Consider the following 23648-nt stretch of genomic DNA (forward strand, 5'->3'; position numbering starts at 1 on the left):
GAGAGTACAATCTATGAGTGGCCCAGAGGTCTCAGCTGCTGTGCCACCAGTTCATCTGGAACATGAAAACCAACTTCTACCTGTACGAGGAGGGGAACCAGAAAGACTGTGAGACACACACAGACACACAGACACACACACACAAACACACACACACACACACACACACACACACACACACACACACACACACACACACACACACACACACACACACACACACACACACACACACACACACACACACACACACACACAGGGACACCAGAAAGACCATAAGACAGACATACACATATACAACATACACACGCACATACTGTTACAATGTTAATTAGCTCTCCTCTGTGTGTGTAGCTGCCGGAGATGGTTGAGGAGATGACAGGCTCTCTCTCTCTCTCAGCTACCACACACACTCATATCTTCTTCTTTCTCTCTCTCTCTCTCTCAGTAGCTGACATAGGGGAGCACTTGAACAGATGGTTGAAGAGATCACTTGTGCTCTGTCTGGTCCGGCAAAATATTTCTACCAGCGATAATTTGATTTCTTCAACAAGATCACCAACGTGTCTGCCATCATCAAGTAGGCCCCGACACTCACACCTCCTACACACACGCACACCCGACGCACACACGCACACACACACACACAAACCTACAGTGGCTTGCGAAAATATTCAACCCCCTTGGCATTTTCCCTATATTGTTGCCTTACAACCTGGAATTAAAATAGATTTTTGGGGGGTTTGTGTCATTTGATTTACACAACATGCCTACCACTTTGAAGATGCAAATATTTTTTTATTGTGAAACAAACAAGAAATAAGACAAAAAAACTGAAAACTTGTGTCACGCTCGTTGATAGACGGCTCGGACCAAGGTGCAGCGTGGTAGGCGAACATTTTAATTCAATAAATGAACACAGACCAAACAACAAAATACACACGAACGTAAAGTACTGCAGGCTACAAAGCCACTACACAAAACCAAGATCCCACAAACTAAGGTGGGCAAACGGCTGCCTAAGTATGATCCCCAATCAGAGACAACGAAAGACAGCGGCCTCTGATTGGGAACAATACCCGGCCAACAAAGAAATAGACAAACTAGAATGCCCACCCAAATCACACCCTGACCTAAGGTTAGGGCGTGACAACTTGAGCGTGCATAACTATACACCCCCCCCCCCCCCCCCCCCCAAAGTCAATACTTTGTAGAGCCACCTTTTGCAGCAATTACAGCTGCAAGTCTCTTGGGGTATGTCTGGACTTTGAGTAGGCCATTCCAAGACATTTAAATGTTTCCCCTCAAACCACTCAAGTGTTGCTTTAGCAGTATGCTTAGGGTCATTGTCCTGCTGGAAGGTGAACTTCCATCCCAGTCTCAAATCTCTGGAAGACTGAAACAGGTTTCCCGCAAGAATTTCCCTGTATTTAGTGCCATCCATCATCATTCAATTCTGACCAGTTTCCCAGTCCCTGCCGATGAAAAACATCCCCACAGCATGATGCCGCCACCACCATGCTTCACAGTGGGGATGGTGTTCTCGGGGGGGATGAGAGGTTTTGGGTTTGCGCCAGATATAGCGTTTTCCTTGATGGCCAAAAAGCTAAATTTTAGTTTTGTCTGACCAGAGTACCTTCTTCCATATGTTTGGGGAGTCTCCCACATGCCTTTTGGCGAACACCAAACATGTTTGCTTATTTTTTTTCTTTAAGCAATGGCTTTTTTCTGGCCACTCTTCCGTAAAGCCCAGCTCTGTGGAGTGTACGGCTTAAAGTGGTCCTATGGACAGATTCTCCAATCTCTGCTGTGGAGCTTTGCAACTCCTTCAGGGTTATCTTTGGTCTCTTTGTTGCCTCTCTGATTAATGCCCTCCTTGCCTGGTCCGTGAGTTTTGGTGGCCGGCCCTCTCTTGGCAGGTTTGTTGTGGTGCCATATTCTTTCAATTTTTTTATAATGGATTTAAATGGTGGTCCGTGAGATGTTCAAAGTTTCAGATATTTTTGTATAACCTAACCCTGATCTGTACTTCTCCACAACTTTGTCCCTGACCTGTTTGGAGAGCTCCTTGGTCTTCATGGTGCCGCTTGCTTGGTGGTGCCCTTTGCTTAGTGGTGTTGCAGAATCTGGGGTCTTTCAGAACAGGTGTATATATACACTGAGATCATGTGACACTTAGATTGGACACAGGTGGACTTTATTTAACTAATTATGTGACTTCTGAAGGTAATTGGTTGCACCAGATCTTATTTAGGGGCTTCATGGCGAAGGGGGTGAATACATATGCACGTACCACTTTTCCGTTATTTATCTTTTTTGCATTTTTTGAAACACGTTATGTTTTTAATTTCACTTCACCAATTTGGACTATTTTGTGTATGTCCATTACATGAAATCATAAATAAAAATCAATTTAAATTACAGGTCGTAATGCAACAAAATAGGAAAAACGCCAAGGGGGATGAATACTTTTGCAAGGCACTGTACACACACACTCCTAAACCACAATGCTAATGAGTTCCTCTGGTGGCCTAGATGTTTATTGTCAGGCCTGTTCCCATAGGTACGTTCCACTGCTGTGAATGTGGCTTAGTGGCCCCTAATGTGTTCCCTGAAATGTGCTGTTGTTAAACCATTATTATTCACTGTGTCTGTGTGATTATTCAGCCATCTGAAGCATTCTGCCCCATCAGCTCCCCAGTTACCTGCCCATCTGTTTGCTGTTTTACCTATGTACTAATTGATCAGTGTACCTGCCTACCTAAGTGTCTGCTGAGGTTGCATCCCAAATGGCCCCCTATGGGCCCTGGTCAAAGGTATAGCACTATATAGGGAATAGGTTGCCGTTTGTGATGCAGCCTAAGTGTACAAGTGATACGAGGCGTCCTGACAGCCCATTAGTGCTGCGTTGCTGAGGGAATGTTTACACAATGTGAGGGGAACAGGTTGAGTAAGAAAGGGAGCATTAACTCATTAGGGCTGATAATGAGAGCTGACTAGAACTAGCTGCACTTCTTTTGACCAGGGCCGATGTAGGGAATAGGGTGCCATTTGGGATGTAGATGGAGATTGAGCACAACAAGCAGAGCCACAGGTAAAGAGTTCGGTCTTTGTTTGTTTACGATGTTGTTGTGTTGTTTGACCCATCCCCAAGGGAGACAAGAGGAAGAGAGCCTGTCTGAGGGCTCTGTCGGACATCCAGGTCCAGCCTGGCTGTTTCCTACCCAGTAACCCTGAGGTCATAGTACTGGACATAGACTACAAGTCTGGGACACCCATGCAGAGGTAGGTCTACGCCACTGTTCTTCAACTCTGATACGAGAGAGCTAGACTGGCTACCAGTATTTCTGCTCTCATGGCAACTCCTTATGAAATTGTCATGCCAAACATGTGCAAGAGCACAAATGGATCTGGTCTCAGGCTATGAGAGAGCTACAGGGTGCACAGGCCTAATCATATTAGTTTGAGTTAACAATTAATAATGAAACTACTGTAATCAATTCATAGTAAGTTCTCTTAAATAATTTATAATACATCCTAATGTTTTGTTGATCCCTATTTTGTCTCTCAGTTTTTTGCTGCCAAAGCTCCTTACCTGGCCAAGTTCAAAGTCAAAAGGTGTGGAGTCAGTGAGCTGGAGAAAGAAGGTACTTTCTCACTAAATGGAAAAACTAGTGTTCTCCCCTGTTTTCCTTACCTTTCATTACCACTGATCTGAAAAGAACATGACGGATGGAAAGCTATACCTATTCAGTCCAATTCACTCATCAGTGTTGATGAAGGAAAGGAAGCCATTTTAGAGTTTTTAGATAATTGTTACAATATGTATTTTAAAAATACTAATCGTATAGGGCCTCCTGAGTGGCACAGCAGTCTAAGCACTGCATCAGTGCTAGAGGCGTCACTACAGACCCGGGTTTGATCCCGGGCTGTATCACAACTGGTCGTGATCGGGAGTCCCATAGAGCGGCGCACAATTGGCCCAGCATCGTGAGGGTTTGGCTGGGGGGGCTTTAGTTGGCTCATTGCGCTCTAGCGACTCCTTGTGGCGGGCCGGGCGCCTACAGGCTGACCTCAGTCATCAGTTGAATGGTGTTTCCCCTGACACATTGGTGCGGCTGGCTTCCGGTTTAAGCGGGCGGGTGTCAAGAAGCGTTTGGCGGGTCATGTTTCGAGGACGCATTACTCAACCTTCGCCACCTGAGCACGTTGGGGAGTTGCAGCGATGAGACAAGATCGAAATTGGGGAGAAAAAGTGGAGGGGATTGCTCTGCATATCATCAGTCTGTTTAAGAACATATTTTAGCTGGTGGGACCTGTTTGTGTTCCCCTACAGTGGTGGCTACCGTTCCCGGGGTAGGGTACCTGCCCACTACCACCTATCCTCTACCTGTTTTAAGTTCCCTTACAGTGGTGGCTACTGCACCCAGGGTAGGTTACCTGCCCCCTTCCCTCATACACCCTACCACCTATAGTGGGCTTATGTTTAAATTACTGTCCTATGTCATGAAGTACTGTTATACAGTATGTGATTGTTGTTGGTTTGCAGTAAAATACATTGGCCATAATTTGGATCTCTCTCTCTCTCTCTCTCTCTCTCTCTCTCTCTGATCGAGAGACTAAGTCCCGCGACCAGCTGGGCAAAGCTGTCATTAAGGCAATGGGTGGCTACTTTGAAGAATCTCAAATATAAAATGTATTTTGATTTGTTTAACACTTGGTTGGTTACTACATGATTCCATATGTGTTATTTCATAGTTTTGATGTCTTCACTATTATTCTACAATGTAGAAAATAGTAAAAATCAATACAAGATGGCGTATTGAATACACAGCGGTACAAATCACCTCAAGATAAAAACATAATATTCAATATCAGTAAGTTAGACAAAATATTAGCACTTCATATATTCGAGGGTAATAACATTCAATCTGGATAATAACACAAAACAAATTATAAGGCTAGAGAAATGTATCGACAAATATTACAACAACACGCAACACCCAAACATGACGGAAGATAAACGAGGAGAATCAATCTCCAACAGAAAACGCGACTCCTCGACTGATACAGATGATTTATGCTTTTCACCACTGGGACTGGTAAGTGTGGAAAGCAACCTGTTGAAGTCGATAAATGACAAACTGGGCATACTAGAGTTGGTCAGTAACGATGTAAAAGAGTTGAAGCCGAGTCGTGAAATGAGTGACGGAAAAGCTGCGATAATGGAGAGCGATACAAAAAACTAAAAGGGACAGTCACTAGGATGGAAACGGACGTTAAGGAACTTAAAAAGGAGAAAAACTTTCTGAGAGAAGCCTTACTAGACATAAAAACTAGATCGATGAGAGAAAATCTAGTATTTACGGGTATCCAGGAAAAAGAAGGAGAGGTTACAGAAAAAATTGTGAAGGAATTCTTTCTTACAGCGCTTCAAATCCCACTCGAGGCTGTCGACAAAATCCAACTCGAACGTGTACACCGTTTCGGACAAAGAAGACACAGATATGAGCGTCCAATCTTTGCCAAATTTGCCTTTTTTACGGATAAAGTAATGGTTAAAAGCCTAGGTAAAAGACTTGCTGGCACGAAAATAGGCATGAATGATCAGTTCCCAAGGGAGATTGCAGAACAAAAGTTATGTTCCCAATTTTGTATTTATTTTTTTACCTTTATTTAACCAGGTAAGCCAGTTGAGAAGAAGTTCTAATTTACAACTGTGACCTGGCCAAGATAAAGCAAAGCAGTGCGATTAAAAACAACAACACAGAGTTACATATGGAATAAACAAAAGCAAAACGTACAGTCAATAACACAATAGAAAATCTATATACAGGGTGTGCAAATGTAGTAAGTTATGGACTTAAGGCAATAAATAGGCCATAGTGCAAAATAATTACAATTTAGTATTAACACTGGAGTGATAGATGTAAAGAAGATGATGTGCAAATAGAGATACTGGGGTGCAAATGAGCAAAATAAATAACAATGTAAATAACAATATGGAGATGAGGTAGTTGGGTGGGCTAATTACAGATGGGCTGTGTACAGGTGCAGTGATCGGTAAGCTGCTCTGACAACTGATGCTTTAAGTTAGTGAGGGAGATAAGTGTCTCCAGCTTCAGAGATTTTTGCAGTTCGTTCCAGTCATTTGCAGCAGAGAACTGGAAGGAATGGTGGCCAAAGGAGGTGTTGGCTTTGGGGATGACCAGTGATATATACCTGCTGGAACGCATACTATGGGTGGGTGTTGCTATGGTGACCAATGATCTAAGATAAGGCAGGGATTTGCCTAGAAGTGATTTATAGATGACCTGGAGCCAGTGGGTTTGGCGACGAATATGTAGTGAGGGCCAGCCAACGAGAGCATGGGAAAGTTGCAGTGGAGGGTGCAGAGCTGGTGGCCGGGGTAGGGGTAGCCAGGTGCAAAGCATGGCCAGCTGTAGCAAAATGCTTATTGAAATTCTCGATTAACTTCAAGGAAAATAGATTAAAAGGGAAGCGTGTTGCTCTCGTTGTCGAAAGACTGTATGTTGACAACCGAATGTTCCGTGACACAAAGACTACTCCATGGCTATTCTGAAAGTTCTAATAGAGGAGTCGAATAATGGAACACCCAATACTAGCCATGGTAGGGATTGTAATAATAAAGCACATTTATAGTATTTTATAAAGGGATAAGACAGTATTACAAGAAAAGATAACAAGCAAAATAATACATCTTCAAATACAACTAAATTAGAACACAAGTACTCAATCAACATAGTGGAGATAAAAACATAGCAAACAGAAGACATAGAAGGCACAGTATGTGGGTATGTGTGGATGAATTGTGATGAAAGGTGTGGTGTGCGTTTTTGTGTTTGAAAAAGTGTGGCGTTAATTGAGTGAGAAAGGAAATGGTTGCATATCCCAGAACTAACGTGTGTCTGTGAGCAGGGGTTGTGAGAGAGAGCTTTCAATTTTATGCAGATGAGGGATATACATTTTAAAATATAGTATACAGTGGGGAGAACAAGTATTTGATACACTGCGATTTTGCAGGTTTTCCTACTTACAAAGCATGTAGAGGTCTGTAATTTTTGTCATAGGTACACTTCAACTGTGAGAGACGGAATCTAAAACAAAAATCCAGAAAATCACATTGTATGATTTTTAAGTAATTAATTTGCATTTTATTGCATGACATAAGTATTTGATACATCAGAAAAGCAGAACTTAATATTTGGTACAGAAACCTTTGTTTGCAATTACAGAGATCATACGTTTCCTGTAGGTCTTGACCAGGTTTGCACACACTGCAGCAGGGATTTTGGCCCACTCCTCCATACAGACCTTCTCCAGATCCATCAGGTTTCGGGGCTGTCGCTGGGCAATATGGACTTTCAGCTCCCTCCAAAGATTTTCTATTGGGTTCAAGTCTGGAGACTGGCTAGGCCACTCCAGGACCTTGAGATGCTTCTTACGGAGCCACTCCTTAGTTGCCCTGGCTGTGTGTTTCGGGTTGTTGTCATGCTGGAAGACCCAGCCATGACCCATCTTCAATGCTCTTACTGAGGGAAGGAGGTTGTTGGCCAAGATCTCGCGATACATGGCCCCATCCATCCTCCCCTCAATACGGTGCAGTCATCCTGTCCCCTTTGCAGAAAAGCATCCCCAAAGAATGATGTTTCCACCTCCATGCTTCACGGTTGGGATGGTGTTCTTGGGGTTGTACTCATCCTTCTTCTTCCTCCAAACACGGCGAGTGGAGTTTAGACCAAAAAGCTCTATTTTTGTCTCATCAGACCACATGACCTTCTCCCATTCCTCCTCTGGATCATCCAGATGGTCATTAGCAAACTTCAGACGGGCCTGGACATGCGCTGGCTTGAGCAGGGGGACCTTGCGTGCACTGCAGGATTTTAATCCATGACGGCGTAGTGTGTTACTAATGGTTTTCTTTGAGACTGTGGTCCCAGCTCTCTTCAGGTCATTGACCAGGTCCTGCCGTGTAGTTCTGGGCTGATCCCTCACCTTCCTCATGATCATTGATGCCCCACGAGGTGAGATCTTGCATGGAGCCCCAGACCAAGGGTGATTGACCGTCATCTTGAACTTCTTCCATTTTCTAATAATTGCGCCAACAGTTGTTGCCTTCTCACCAAGCTGCTTGCCTATTGTCCTGTAGCCCATCCCAGCCTTGTGCAGGTCTACAATTGTATCCCTGATGTCCTTACACAGCTCTCTGGTCTTGGCCATTGTGGAGAGGTTGGAGTCTGTTTGATTGAGTGTGTGGACAGGTGTCTTTTATACAGGTAACGAGTTCAAACAGGTGCAGTTAATACAGTTAATGAGTGGAGAACAGGAGGGCTTCTTAAAGAAAAACTAACAGGTCTGTGAGAGCCAGAATTCTTACTGGTTGGTAGGTGATCAAATACTTATGTCATGCAATAAAATGCAAATTAATTACTTAAAAATCATACAATGTGATTTTCTGGATTTTTCTTTTAGATTCGTCTCTCACAGTTGAAGTGTACCTATGATAAAAATTACAGACCTCTACATGCTTTGTAAGTAGGAAAACCTACAAAATCGGCAGTGTATCAAATACTTGTTCTCCCCACTGTACATCTTATCTATTTTTTTATTGTCCTATCATGATGGAATGATCCCAAACCCTATATCCTAGACACCCACCTGAGCGACCCATACACCAAAAGAGAAGTCCCCATCTGTTTTATGGACCTGCTGTGAGTTGCCTATATGCAGCCAAAACAGAAAAATAAATGCGGTCAGAGACCTACTTGAGTAGAACCGCCCCCTCAAGATTCTGAGCCTGCCTGGCAGGGTTGGTCCTACAAAGCCAGAGCCCCCTGATGGGAGAGCATAATATACAAGGAAATTCTCAAAGCTGCTAATGAGAACCTTGATGACCTTGTACCTAGCCGGTGGCGATTCCAGTGGGATACCCCCACCCAGGTAATGGCAATGCTGGCAACACTGGCTGCAGTAACCCATGGGGATGGGGTCACACTCTGACAATCAGAGGTGGGACTTATTATTGTGGCCCAAGTGGCACAAAATAATCAAAGTTCTGACTGCACGGAGATGCTTGGTAAAAATGGTTACAAAGGGTACCAGAGTGTTTGTGTCTCAGGTGAAGAGGGTGGATCTGATCTCCATCACCTAGGACTTGACATAGATTAAATAGATTAATCAAATCTCACATTGTTGTCAATTTTTGCTCAATCTTGCATGCTTTCTCAAACAGCTGTAACTGTATATGCATTTGTAAATCAGGTCCTTTCTTGAGTTGGGCTCTGGGATGTACAACCGTTGAGCATCTGATCTTATGGTTGATTGTGGAGGAAAGGGGTTGAGTGTGTTAGAGTATGTGCGTATGTGTTTATCCCACATCTGTTGCAAGGGGGTAAGGATGTTAGGGAGAATATAGGATGAACAAAAATGTAATGTAATACAATGGCAATCCGGGTTATAGGTTAAAATCCTACGCATGAACTGCCGACATTATTACGCATATTAATTGATAATGATGGAAATAAGATATGCAAGATATTTGAATAGGTATATATTTTTAAATAGCTATATATATATATATATATATATATATATATATATATATATATATATATATATACAGTGGGGAGAACAAGTATTTGATACACTGCCGATTTTGCAGGTTTTCGTACTTACAAAGCATGTAGAGGTCTGTAATTGTTATCATAGGTACACTTCAACTGTGAGAGACGGAATCTAAAACAAAAATCCAGAAAATCACATTGTATGATTTTTAAGTAATTAATTTGCATTTATTGCATGACATAAGTATTTGATACATCAGAAAAGCATAACTTAATATTTGGTATAGAAACCTTTGTTTGCAATTACAGAGATCATACGTTTCCTGTAGGTCTTAACCAGGTTTGCACACACTGCAGCAGGGATTTTGGCCCACTCCTCCATACAGACCTTCTCCAGATCCTTCAGGTTTCGGGGCTGTCGCTGGGCAATACGGACTTTCAGCTCCCTCCAAAGATGTTCTATTGGGTTCAGGTCTGGAGACTGGCTAGGCCACTCCAGGACCTTGAGATGCTTCTTACGGAGCCACTCCTTAGTTGCCCTGGCTGTGTGTTTCGGGTCGTTGTCATGCTGGAAGACCCAGCCACGACCCATCTTCAATGCTCTTACAGAGGGAAGGAGGTTGTTGGCCAAGATCTCACGATACATGGCTCCATCCATCCTCCCCTCAATACGGTGCAGTCGTCCTGTCCCCTTTGCAGAAAAGCATCCCCAAAGAATGATGTTTCCACCACCATGATTCACGGTTGGGATGGTGTTCTTGGGGTTGTACTCATCCTTCTTCTTCCTCCAAACACGGCGAGTGAAGTTTAGACCAAAAAGCTCTATTTTTGTCTCATCAGACCACATTACCTTCTCCCATTCCTCCTCTGGATCATCCAGATGGTCATTGGCAAACTTCAGACGGGCCTGGACATGCGCTGGCTTGAGCATGGGGAGGGGCTTTAGCGGGGGAATTAGTGGAGAACAATTGGAGGGTTACTTAGTAGCAATGCAAATATCATGGTACAGCTATATGGACACTCAATCACTATGGTATTTTTTATTGATAAATTTACAAACATATATAATGATAAATAGATTTGAAACTTGTATCTCATTATGGTATGTGGTGAAATAAGTATAGCCAGTTATAATTGTAATGGCTTAGCAGATAATAACAAAAGAAGAACAATATTTACATGGCTCAAAGAGAATGAATATAATATCTATTGTTTACAGGAAACTCATTCAACAATTCTAGATGAAGTTGCGTGGAAAAAGGAATGTGGGGACAAAATATACTTCTCCCATGGGCAAAGAAACTCAAAAGGGGTGATGATATTAATTAACAGTAATTTTGATCCGAATGTGCAAATTGTCCAAACAGATACGCAAGGAAGATGGATTATTTTAAATATGTTATTGGACCATAAACAGATATGGCTCATTAACCTTTACGGACCAAATAATAATGATCCACACTTCTTTGACAATATATATAATAAATTATCAACCCTGCAAACAATTCAAGACTATTATTATGGTGGGAGATTATAATACAGTTTTAAATAGCTCAATGGACCGTAAAGGACATCACACTACAAACAATCACCCTCATGCTCTTAAGGAAATCGTGAATGTCATGGATACATTAGAACTAGTAGATATATGGAGGCTTAAATATCCTGATATGGTTTGATATACATGGCGGAGACTCAATCAGGGATGTAATGGGAGCTGCAACCTTGCCAAAGCCCCGGATAAACCTCCGATAGTAGTTGGCGAAGCCAAGGAAGCGCTGCACCTCCTTAACCGTGGTTGGAGTCTGCCAATTACGCACGGCTGAAATGCGATCTCCCTCCATCTCCACTCCTGAGGTGGTAATACGGTATCCGAGGAAGGAGATGGACTGCTGGAAAAACATACACTTCTCTGCCTTGGCATAAAGGTCATTTTCCAACAGTCAGGCCAGCACTTTGCGAACCAGGGACATATGCTTTGTGCGCATAGCGGAATACAGGGGAGAGGATAACTAAATCTGATCGTCTCCTTGTTCAGTGGTCGATAATCAATGCACGGGCGCAGACCGCCGTCTTTCTTCTTCACTAAGAAGAAACTCGAGGAGGCGGGTGAAGTGGAGGGATGTGTATATACCCCTGGCGCAGGGACTCATGACATATGTTTCCATAGCCGCAGTTTCAGCCTGCGACAGGGGGTACACATGACTCCTGGGAGGTACAGCGTCTACTCGGAGGTTTATCGCGCAATCCCCCGCCCGATGAGGTGGTAACTTGGTAGCCTGCGTTTTTGAAAACGCGTGCGCCAAATCGAGGTATTCGGGGGGAACGCGCACGGTGGAGGTACTGTCTGGACTTTCCACCGTGGTTGCACAAACAGAAACACCTAGACACCTACCCTGACACTCTCGCAACCACCCCGTGAGAACCCTCTGCGGCCATGAGAAGGTGGGGTTGTGGAGTTCTAACCAAGGGATACCCAATACCACAGAGAAAGCAGGAGATCTGCTCACAATGAGTCTCCTGGGTAATCGCCTGCAACCCGCCTCACTCAATGTGGAACGGATTCTATTATTGACTTACCTTTTATCTAGAATGTCCAGTTGAAACTAGCTAGCCAGCTAACTACAGTGGGGGAAAAAAGTATTTAGTCAGCCACCAATTGTGCAAGTTCTCCCACTTAAAAAAATGAGAGAGGCCTGTAATTTTCATCATAGGTACACGTCAACTATGACAGACAAATTGAGAAAACAAAATCCAGAAAATCCCATTGTAGGATTTTTAATGAATTTATTTGCAAATTATGGTGGAAAATAAGTATTTGGTCACCTACAAACAAGCAAGATTTCTGGCTCTCACAGACCTGTAACTTCTTCTTTAAGAGGCTCCTCTGTCCTCCACTCGTTACCTGTATTAATGGCACCTGTTTGAACTTGTTATCAGTATAAAATACACCTGTCCACAACCTCAAACAGTCACACTCCAAACTCCACAATGGCCAAGACCAAAGAGCTGTCAAAGGACACCAAAAACAAAATTGTAGACCTGCACCAGGCTGGGAAGACTGAATCTGCAATAGGTAAGCAGCTTGGTTTGAAGAAATCAACTGTGGGAGCAATTATTAGGAAATGGAAGACATACAAGACCACTGATAATCTCCCTCGATCTGGGGCTCCACGCAAGATCTCACCCCGTGGGGTCAAAATGATCACAAGAACGGTGAGCAAAAATCCCAGAACCACACGGGGGGACCTAGTGAATGACCTGCAGAGAGCTGGGACCAAAGTAACAAAGCCTACCATCAGTAACACACTACGCCGCCAGGGACTCAAATCCTGCAGTGGGAGACGTGTCCCCCTGCTTAAGCCAGTACATGTCCAGGCCCGTCTGAAGTGCATTTGGATGATCCAGAAGAGGATTGGGAGAATGTCATATGGTCAGATGAAACCAAAATATAACTTTTTGGTAAAAACTCAACTCGTCATGTTTGGAGGACAAAGAATGCTGAGTTGCATCCAAAGAACACCATACCTACTGTGAAGCATGGGGTTGGAAACATCATGCTTTGGGGATGTTTTTCTGAAAAGGGACCAGGACGACTGATCCGTGTAAAGGAAAGAATGAATGGGGCCATGTATTGTGAGATTTTGAGTGAAACCCTCCTTCCATCAGCAAGGGCATTGAAGATGAAACGTGGCTGGGTCTTTCAGCATGACAATTATCCCAAACACACCACCCGGGCAACGAAGGAGTGGCTTCGTAAGAAGCATTTAAAGGTCCTGGAGTGGCCTAGCCAGTCTCCAGATCTCAACCCCATAGAAAATCTTTGGAGGGAGTTGAAAGTCTGTGTTGCCCAGCGACAGCCCCAAAACATCACTGCTCTAGAGGAGATCTGCATGGAGGAATGGGCCAAAATACCAGCAACAATGTGTGAAAACCTTGTGAAGACTTACAGAAAACGTTTGACCTGTGTCATTGCCAACAAAGGGTATATAACAAAGTATTGAGAAACTTCTGTTATTGACCAAATACTTATTTTCCACCATCATATGCCAATAAATTCATAAAAAATCCTACAATGTGATTTTCTGGATTTTTTGTTCTCATTTTGTCTGTCAAAGTTGACGTGTACCTATGATGAAAATTACAGGCCTCTCTAATCTTTTTAAGTGGGAGAACTTGCACAATTGGTGGCTGACTAAATACTTTTTTTCCCCACTGTAGCTACTTGCTATTAGCCACCATTAGCGGTTTTCACCCATAACATCTGATTTTCTGCCGGAATCACCACTGCCCCCGAAGCAAGCACCAGTTAGCCTTGAGCTAGCCTCGAGCCAGGCCCATATCCTGGCTATCTACCTCTCTGACTACCGGACGGGAGTAGCCAGCAATCTTGCTACTTGCTATTAGCCACCATTAGCGGTTTTTCACCATTGTCCATGGCCTGCACTACCTACCAGCCAGCTCTAGCCTGGACTATTATCGGCCAGTCTGCACTGTCTGCACAGCGCGCTATCGACACAGAATTTATCGGTTTTTCTGTCGGAATCACTGAATCACTGGACCTTTAACACCGGATCATCGCAACTAGCTAGTTGCAACCAAATGGATGTTGTTGTTGGCTAATCAGCCTTGAGCTAGCCTCAAGTCAGGCCCATCTCCCGGCTATCTACCTCTCTGTCAACCGGACGGGATCTCCTAGAGTCGACACGGATACCCGCCGATCCATCATGACTGGTCTGCCAACGTAATCGTCTGTGGTTTCAACAGGCTTCCCGTTGTGATGACCACGAAGATCCATCTGCTAGCCCCGGCCCTCTAGCAAATGCAAACAACAGCCGTGCTTCCTGCTAGCCTGTGCTGTGGCACCAATTCGAACTGCTCTCGGACTCACATATTGCTGTTCACTGGACCTTATGATCACTTAGCTGCACAGCTGATGCCTGCTGGACTGTTCTTTACACGGTACCCTGTCCTGTTTATCTGTTTAGCCTCAGCCCAAACTTTAATTGCCATTACCAGCTGTTGTCTTAGCTCTCTCGAATAACACCTGTGATTGCTTTATGCCTCTCTCCCATGTCAATATGCCTTGACTATTGCTGTTCCAGTTAGTTCTTATTATACAATTTCACTGTAGAATCCTAAGTCCCTCTCAAACTGCCTCAAATTGTTCCTTTGTTCCACCCCCCATACACACGGAGACCGGCTCAATCGGTGCCTCCAGTGATGCTGTCTCTTTCATTGTTACCCAACGCTTAGGTTTAGCTCCACTGTACTCATATCCTTCCATATCCCTGTCTGTACATAATGCCCTGAATCTATTCTACAACCCCCGGAAATCTGCCCCCTTTATTATCTGATCCCAACGCACTAGAAGTCCAGTTCTTAAAGCCTTTAGCTGTATCCTTATTCTAGTCCTCCTCTGTTCCTCTGGTGATGTAGAGGTTAACCCAGGCCCTCAGCCCTCAGCATCACTCCTACTCCCCAGGAGCTATCATTTGTTGACTTCTGTAACCGTAAAAGCATTGGTTATTTGCATGTTAACATCAGAAGCCTCCTCCCTAAGTTTGAGTTATTCACTGCGTTAGCACACTCCGCCAACCCTGATGTTCTAGCAGTGTCTGAATCCTGGCTTAGGAAGGCCACCAAAATTCAGAAATGTCCATCCCCAACTACAACATTTTCCATCTAGATAGAACTGCCAAAGGGGGTGGAGTTGCAATCTACTGTAGAGATATCATACCATCCAGGTCTGTGCCCAAACAGTTTGAGCTTCTACTTCTAAAAATCCACCTTTCCAGAAATAAGTATCTCACTGTTGCCGCATGCTACAGACCCCCCTCAGCCCCCAGCTGTGCCCTGGACACCATATGTGAATTGATTTCCCCCCATCTATCCTCAGAGTTCGTACTGCTTGTTGACCTAAACTAGGATATGCTTAACACCCCGGCCATCCTACAATCCAAACTAGATGCCCTCAATCTCACACAAATTGTCAAGGAACCTACCAGGTACAACCCTAAATCCGTAAACATGGGCACCCTTATAGATATCATCCTGACTAATTTACCCTATAAATACTCCTCCGCTCTCTTCAACCAGGATCTCAGCGATCACTGCCTTATTGCCTGCGTCCGTAATGTGTCCACGGTCAAACGACCACCCCTCATCACTGTCAAACGCTCCCTAAAACACTTTAGCGAGCAGGCCTTCCTAATTGACCTGGCCCAGGTATCCTGGATGCATATCGATCTCATTCCGTCAGTAGAGGATGCCTGGTTGTTCTTTAAAAGTGCTTTCCTCTCAATCTTAAATAAGCATGCCCCATTCAAAAAATTCAGAACTAAGAACAGATATAGCCCCTGGTTCTCCTCAGACTTGACTGCCCTTGACCAGCACAAAAACATCCTGTGGCGTACCGCATTAGCATCGAATAGCCCCCACGATATGCAACTTTTCAGGGAAGTTAGGAACCAATATACACAAGCAGTTAGGAAAGCAAAGGCTAGCTTTTTCAAACAGAAATTTGCATCCTGTAGCACTAACTCCAAAATTTTTGGGACACTGTAAAGTCCATGGAGAATAAGAGCACCTCCTCCCAGCTGCCCACTGCACTGAGGCCCACTGCACTGAGGCAAACACTATCACCACCGATAAATCTACAATAATCGAGAAAATCAACAAGCATTTTGTTACGGCTGGCCATGCTTTCCACCTGGCTAGCACTACCCCGGTCACCAGCTCTGCACCCTCCGCTGCAACTTGCCCATGCCCCCCGCTTCTCCTTCACACAAATTCAGACAGCTGATGTTCTGAAAGAGCTGCAAAATCTGGACCCCTACAAATCATCTGGGCTAGACAATCTGGACCCTTTCTTTCTAAAATTAGCCGCTGAAGTTGTCGCAACCCCTATTACTAGCCTGTTCAACCTCTCTTTCGTAACGTCTGAGATCCCCAGAGATTGGAAAGCTGCCGCGGTCATCCCCCTCTTCAAAGGGGGTGACACTCTAGATTCAAACTGTTACAGACCTATATCCATCCTGCCCTGCCTTTCAAAAGTTTTTGAAAGCCAAGTTAACAAACAGATCACCGACCATTTCGAATCACACCGTACCTTCTCCGCTATGGAATCTGGTTTCCGAGCTGGTCATGGGTGCACCTCAGCCACGCTCAAGGTCCTAAACGATATTATAACCGCGATCGATAATAGACAGTACTGTGCAGCCGTCCTCATCGACCTGGCCAAGGCTTTCGACTCTGTCAACCACCGCATTCTTATAGGCAGACTAAATAGCCTTGGTTTCTCAAATGACTGCCTCGCCTGGTTCACCCACTACTTCTCAGATAGAGTTCAATGAGTCAAATCGAGGATCTCAAGATCTCTATGGGGGTGCCACAGGGTTCAATTCTTGGGCCGACTCTTTTCTCTGTGTACATCAATGATGTCGCTCTTGCTGCTGGTGATTCTCAGATCCACTTCTACGCAGACGACACCATTTTGTATACATCTGGCCCTTCATTGGACACTGTTAACAAACCTCCAAACGAGCTTCAATGCCATACAACACTCCTTCCGTAGCCTCCAACTGCTCTTAAACACAAGTAAAACTAAATGCATGCTCTTCAATCGAACGCTGCTGGCTCCCGCCCACCCGACAAGAATCACTACTCTTGACGGGTCTGACCTAGAATATGTGGACAACTACAAATACCTAGGTGTCTGGTTAGACTGTAAACTCTCCTTCCAGACTCACATTAAGCATCTCCAATCCAAAGTTAAATCTAGAATCGGCTTCCTATTTCGCAACAAAGCCTCCTTCACTCATGCAAGGAGGGGAGGCAGCCTCGGCGGAAGTCGTGACAAATGGAGATTAATTGGGTTTTCTGCCAATGATATCATTTAAGGTAGTCCAAAGTTTTTTTTGTGTTTTATGTTCTTTATCTTGCTTAGGTCATTTAATTTATTATTCTTTTTGTTAAGTTTAGTCACAAAATGTCTCAGTTTACAGTATGTCAACCATTCACCAGAGCAGCCTGACTTGTTTGCCACCTCTTTTGCATAATGTATTTGAACCATACAGATTTTCAATTCATCCTCAATCCAGGTGGCTCTAATAGTTCTCACAATTAATTTCTTAACAGGTGCATCTTGTCAACAATTGGCATGAATAATTGTACAAATACTGCATCTGGATTACCTTCCTCATACACACCAGACAAAGTAATTTTTTTACATCTTCTTAGAATTTATGTTGGACTGAAGCTACTGACCCTGAAGCTTGGCTCTCTCACTCCAACCAAGCTTTTGGGAGTGAGGGTGGATATAGCAGATGTTAGCAATGCCCCCACACTCTCTGGCATCTTTCATAGCTGAGATACGTTCTTTCCGCCTCTAGCGCACAACTTCAGAGAAGCCCTCGTTGTTAAAGATGTTGGTTCCTCTCAAGTTCTTGGCTCTCCAGAACAGCCATCTTTACCTTGAACCTTAGGAACTTTACCATTATTGGCCTGGGTCTGTCACCTGGGCTGGTTACAGGTTTTCCAGACCTGTGGGCGCGCTCCACATCCAACATCTGCAGCTTTTCAGTGATCATTTTTTAACTTTCTCCTCAAACTCTGGACTGGAGTGTGGACCTCGTTCATCTTTCAATCACCCATTTGGGTTAGTATGCTCATAAAAAGCAATGAGTAGATGGGAGAGGTTGAACTTGCAACCAAGTTCTATTTTAGTGCCTGGCTACGCAGATGCCTCTTGAGGCGCGAGAAGTTTGATTGAAATGTAAGAATAACATGTATGTGTACATTTATTTTGCAATGCTCGCGCACGCAACGCGGCCAGTTTAGTCAGCAAGTAACGCTGTCACTCCATGCGGGATACAAATTAAACAGGTAGGCTAGTAAAAACAACAAACCGAGCACCCTCTCGTTATGCATTCAGCATGCGTCACGCTCTGATGACACTCAGTAATGGCTTACTTGTTACTAAGATGTATCATAACATTTAAATGTTAAGCAATTTATACAGGTCATTCTGTTGACCTGAACATTCCAAAAATGTGTCTGATTGATAGCTGTGAATCTAAGCTTTCCAATGATATATGATTAAAGGTTATAAGTGAGAAATAACTTGTTGTATACTGACATTGTTTGTCATAGCTGGTGTGTTTACGGATATAATCAATCTCTCCCTATCCCAATCTGCTGTCCCCACATGCTTCAAGATGGCCACCATTGTTCCTGTACCCAAGAAAGCAAAGGTAACTGAACAAAATGACTATCGCCCCGTAGCACTCACCTCTGTCATCATGAATTGCTTTGAGAGACTAGTCAAGGATCATATCACCTCTACCTTACCTGTCACCCTAGACCCACTTCAATTTGATTACCACCCCAATAGATCCACAGACGATGCAATCACCATCACACTGCACACTGCCCTATCCCATCTTGACAAGAGGAATGCCTATGTAAGGATGCTGTTCATTGACTATAGCTCAGCATTCAACACCATAGTACCCTCCAAGCTCATCATTAAGCTCGAGGCCCTGGGTCTGAACCCCACCCTGTGCAACTGGGTCCTGGACTTACTGACGGGCTGCCCCCAGGTGGTGAAGGTAGGAAACAACACCTCCACTTCGTTGGTCCTCAACACTGGGGCCCCACTAGGGTGTGTACTCATCCCACTCCTGTACTCCCTGTTCACCCATGACTGCGTGGCCAAGCCCGCCTCCAACTCAATCATCAAGTTTGCAGATGACACAACAGTAGTTGGCTTGATTACCAACAATGACGAGACAGCCTACAGGGAGGAGGTGAGGTCTCTGGGAGTGTGGTGCCAGGAAAATAACCTCCCACTCAACGTGATCATGGACTTCAGGAAACAGCAGAGGGTGCACCCCCCTATCCACATCGACGGGGACCACAGTGGAGAAGGTGGAAAGCTTCAAGTTCCTTGGCGTACACATCACAGACAAACTGAAATGGTGCACCCACACAGACAGTGTGGCGAAGAAGGTGCAACAGAGCCTCTTCTACCTCAGGAGGCTGAAGAAATTTGCCTTGGCATCTAAAACCCTCACAAACCTTTACAGATGCACAACTGAGAGCATCCTGTCGGGCTGTATCACCGCCTGGTATGGCAACTGCACCGCCCGCAACCGCAGGGCTCTCCAGAGGGTGGTGCTGTCTGCCCAATGCATTACCAGGGACAAACTACCCGCCCTCCAGGACACCTACAGCACCCGATGTCATCATCAAAGACATCAACCACCTGAGCCACTGCCTGTTCACACCGCTATCATCCAGAAGGCGAGATCAGTACAGGTGCCTCAAAGCTGGGACCGAGAGACTGAAAAACAGCTTATATTGTTGTATTTGTATTTGTATTTATTATGGATCCCGAAGGCAGCAGCTACTCTTCTTGGGGTCCAGCAAAATGAATTACAATACATTCACAGATTTCACAACACACTGTGTGCCCTCAGGCCCCTACTCCACCACTACCACATATCTACCGTACAAAAATCAAAGTGTACGTGTATGTATAGTGCGTATGTTACTGTGTGTGTGTATGCATGTGTCTGCGCCTATGTTTGTGTTGCTTCACAGTCCCCGCTGTTCCCTAAGGTGTATTTGTATCTGTTTTTTTAAATCTAATTTTACTGCTGGCATGAGTTACTTGATGTGGAATAGATGTCCATGTAGTCATGGCTCTATGTAGTACTGTGCACCTCCCATAGTCTGTTCTGGACTTGGGGACTGTGAAGAGACCTCTGGTGGCATGTCTTGTGGGGTATGCATGGGTGACCGAGCTGTGCGCCAGTAGCTCAAACAGACAGCTCGGTGCATCCAACATGTCAATACCTCTTATAAACACAAGTAGTGATGAAGTCAATCTCTCCTCCACTTTGAGCCAGGAGAGATTGACATGCATATTTTTTATATTAGCTCTCTGTGTACATCCAAGGGCCAGCCGTGCTGCCCTGTCTTTTTTTGTGGCACCTGACCACATGACTGAATAGTAGTCCAGTTGTGACAAAACTAGGGCCTGTAGGACCTGTCTTGTTGATAGTGCTGTTAAGAAGGTAGAGCAGGGCTTTATTATGGACATACTTCTCCCCATCTTAGCTACTGTTATATCTCACATTAGAGGCTGCTGCCTATAGACATAGACTGGAATCACTGGCCACTTTAATAATGTTTACATATCTTGCATTACTCATCTCATATGTAGATACTGTATTCTATAATATTCTACTGTATCTTAGTCCATGCCGCTCTGTCATTGCTCGTCAATATAAGTGTATTTTCTTAATTCCATTCCTTACTTAGATTGTGTGTTTTGGGTATATGTTGTGAAATTGTTAGATATTACTTGTTAGATATTACTGCACTGTCGGAGCTAGAAGCACAAGCATTTCGCTACACCCGCAATAACATCTGCTAAACAGGTGTATGTGACAAATAACATTTGATTTGATTTGCTAGGGATGAAAGAAAGAGTGATAACAGAGAAAGCTTCCATTGCTGCACTGCTATCACACATTTTACAACACTAGGGACATAGACCTTCAAGAAAATCACTATGAGACATCGTTAGCCCAAGTGATCCCGACCGACCCCGCTGGCTCATTGTCTATAAGTAGCCAACATTAGCTAGATAGCTTGTAGTCTCTCTCATAGGCGGTGCGTGAGTTTCACGTTTTGGGAAACTATTTTTTTACACCATAAAAATTCATTTTTACAATAAAGCAATGCATCGATCATCACATTTGCAGACTACTTTAAGGCTACTATTCCTAATGTGATGAGTAGATTGGATAGTCAAAATTTAGGCTATTCATATAACTCAGTCTAATCACTCTGCATGGCTGAGCACGTAGTGGCATAAGGCTATAGGCTAAATCAGAGACGTTTCTTCTCTTTTCTTTGCACGGGAAAAATGTGGCCTTTGATAAACATATTTCATGCAAATCTACTACACTTTCTATGACTGGAGACATTAGCAGAATCTTTTTTAATACGACAAATCACAGGGTAGCCTAGGCCTACTCTGCTGACTGACAAACAGATCAATAAAACGATATTGATGCAACCATCTAATCTAGGCCTACGAAAAGGGGAGACACAAATTGTACAATATGACATCCATCTAGCCTGGAGGACGACATTATTGTCCAAAACAACTTTCCAGTGACACTGAACCAATGATAATTTGTTGAGAACATTTATCGACATTAACAAATACAACTCTATGCATAAGGACTACTTTGAACAATTTATTGTAGTATGGTTTGTTAAACTTTGAAATCAATGGTTTTTGTTTGGTGGCTGAAGCAAGTGAGCCCGACGGCCCAAATTTGGGGGTCTGGCTCATGGTCTTGTAGCTAACACCTGGTTAGCATAACAGCTAAACTAAACTCGAAATCAGACTCACCAGTGGCTAAATGATCGGAGCAGACCCTGTACTGACAGCTGTCTGGGTTCAGGTCTTGACAGGCAAAAATATTTATTTGCTTTTCTGACAGTTCTTGAGTCTCATCTCCTTGGTGTTTCATGATTGCGGGTAATCTGTTTAAATATTTTTTCCCCGTTGTCTTATCTGCCTTGTTAGAGCAGCCAAATATGGCACAGAAATTGCCCATGATGATGAATCAAGTAGTTTTGGGCACTGTTATCATGCAGCTTGGGGTAGGCGATGTTCCAACATGGCCACGAGGAGGCGTCGTACGTCACCTGGCAACCCTCTATAGTTTTAGTCACATCCAAAGTAACTTTAACTATCCCAGGTCTGGTGTGTGTGTGTGCCTGTGTGCGTGCGACAGATACTGACTACCCTAGTTCTCTTCCTAGGAAGCAGTTCAATCCAAATGTGAGTGACAAAGGCTGCTGCATTCATCATCAAAGTCATCCAGAGCTGCTTCCTCAGCAGCAGTTCAATTATACACATATTCTCCAGCCTTTATATTAATGACTGTGTATCAAACCCACACCTGGGTTTCAAATACTTAAAAAATATATTCAAATACTTTATCTGTGCCTGTTTGAGCTTGCCTAGCTTAATAAACCAACAGTAGCGAAGTCCCAAAACTGCAAACCCCGCCCATCTGGCACTCCAAAGTATTTGAATATATTTTTCAAGTACACTTAGAAAAAAGGATTCCTAAGGGGTTCTTAGGCTGTCCCCATTAGAGAACCTTTTTTGGTTCTACCGGAACCAAAAGAGTTTTACATGCAACCAAAAAGGGTTCTTCCAAGAGGATATCCTATGGGAACAGCCGAAGGAACCTTTAAGGTTCTAGATAGCACCTTTTTTTCCTAAGAGTGTAGTTGAAACCAAGGTCTGATCAAACCCTATGCATAACTCAAGTCTGTCTGCATAGCTATATAGCCTAAGACTGTGGTTCTTAAACTATCTGAATCAATATATAAATGTTCTCATGAGCTACCATCACATAAACAAGACGGTATTTTATACCAATTGATTCACATTCTTAAACAGCTGTTTTCTTGTCTTGTTTTTCAGGAGCATAACCTGCGATATGTTCCAGTACTTCCAAAATCAGATCCCGTACTAAGCTTGTGTGCCTAAGTGTGTGAGTGTGTTAGTAAGTCGGTTGTTGGGTGTGCTGTATTTTTGTGTCAGTCACTAGTAGGTGACTGTGTGTGTTTTTTGTTGTTGTAGGTCGCTATATGTTGGCAAGTGTGTGTGTTTTTGTGTGTTCTGGTTCATCCCAATCAGTTCATCCCTTGTCCTTTATCCTACTCTTATGTTCATTTCTGTTTTTTCATGTGTTGCTGAAATCAAAGCTATTAACTATTGCACTAGCAATAGGAACTTGTCTGTCGGCCTTGCATTAAAGAACATAATTGGTTAAGGAAAACTGTGATAAATAAAAAAGTATATCAGTTTCACTTAAGGACCAAAGGATTGACAGCCGTCCCATATAGATTGCAAAATAGTTGGGAAGAGATTTTTGATGTACCGATCCCATGGCATAGTGTTTATAAACTGACACGCAAAACGACACCGGATTCAAAAATTAGAATCTTTCAATTTAAATTATT

General features: G+C 43.8%; 1 long non-coding RNA gene across 1 annotated transcript; it reads left to right on the forward strand.

Moving 5' to 3' along the window:
- On the forward strand, positions 1-23437 carry LOC311141735. Its single transcript, XR_014614243.1, has 4 exons — positions 1-580; positions 3155-3285; positions 3572-3647; positions 23107-23437. It is a non-coding gene; the product is annotated as an uncharacterized lncRNA (long non-coding RNA).
- Positions 23438-23648: the final 211 nt, after the last annotated feature.

The sequence above is a fragment of the Coregonus lavaretus genome (genome assembly GCF_964263955.1).
Source record: "Coregonus lavaretus genome assembly, chromosome: 14".
In the NCBI taxonomy this organism is placed as follows: domain Eukaryota; kingdom Metazoa; phylum Chordata; class Actinopteri; order Salmoniformes; family Salmonidae; genus Coregonus; species Coregonus lavaretus.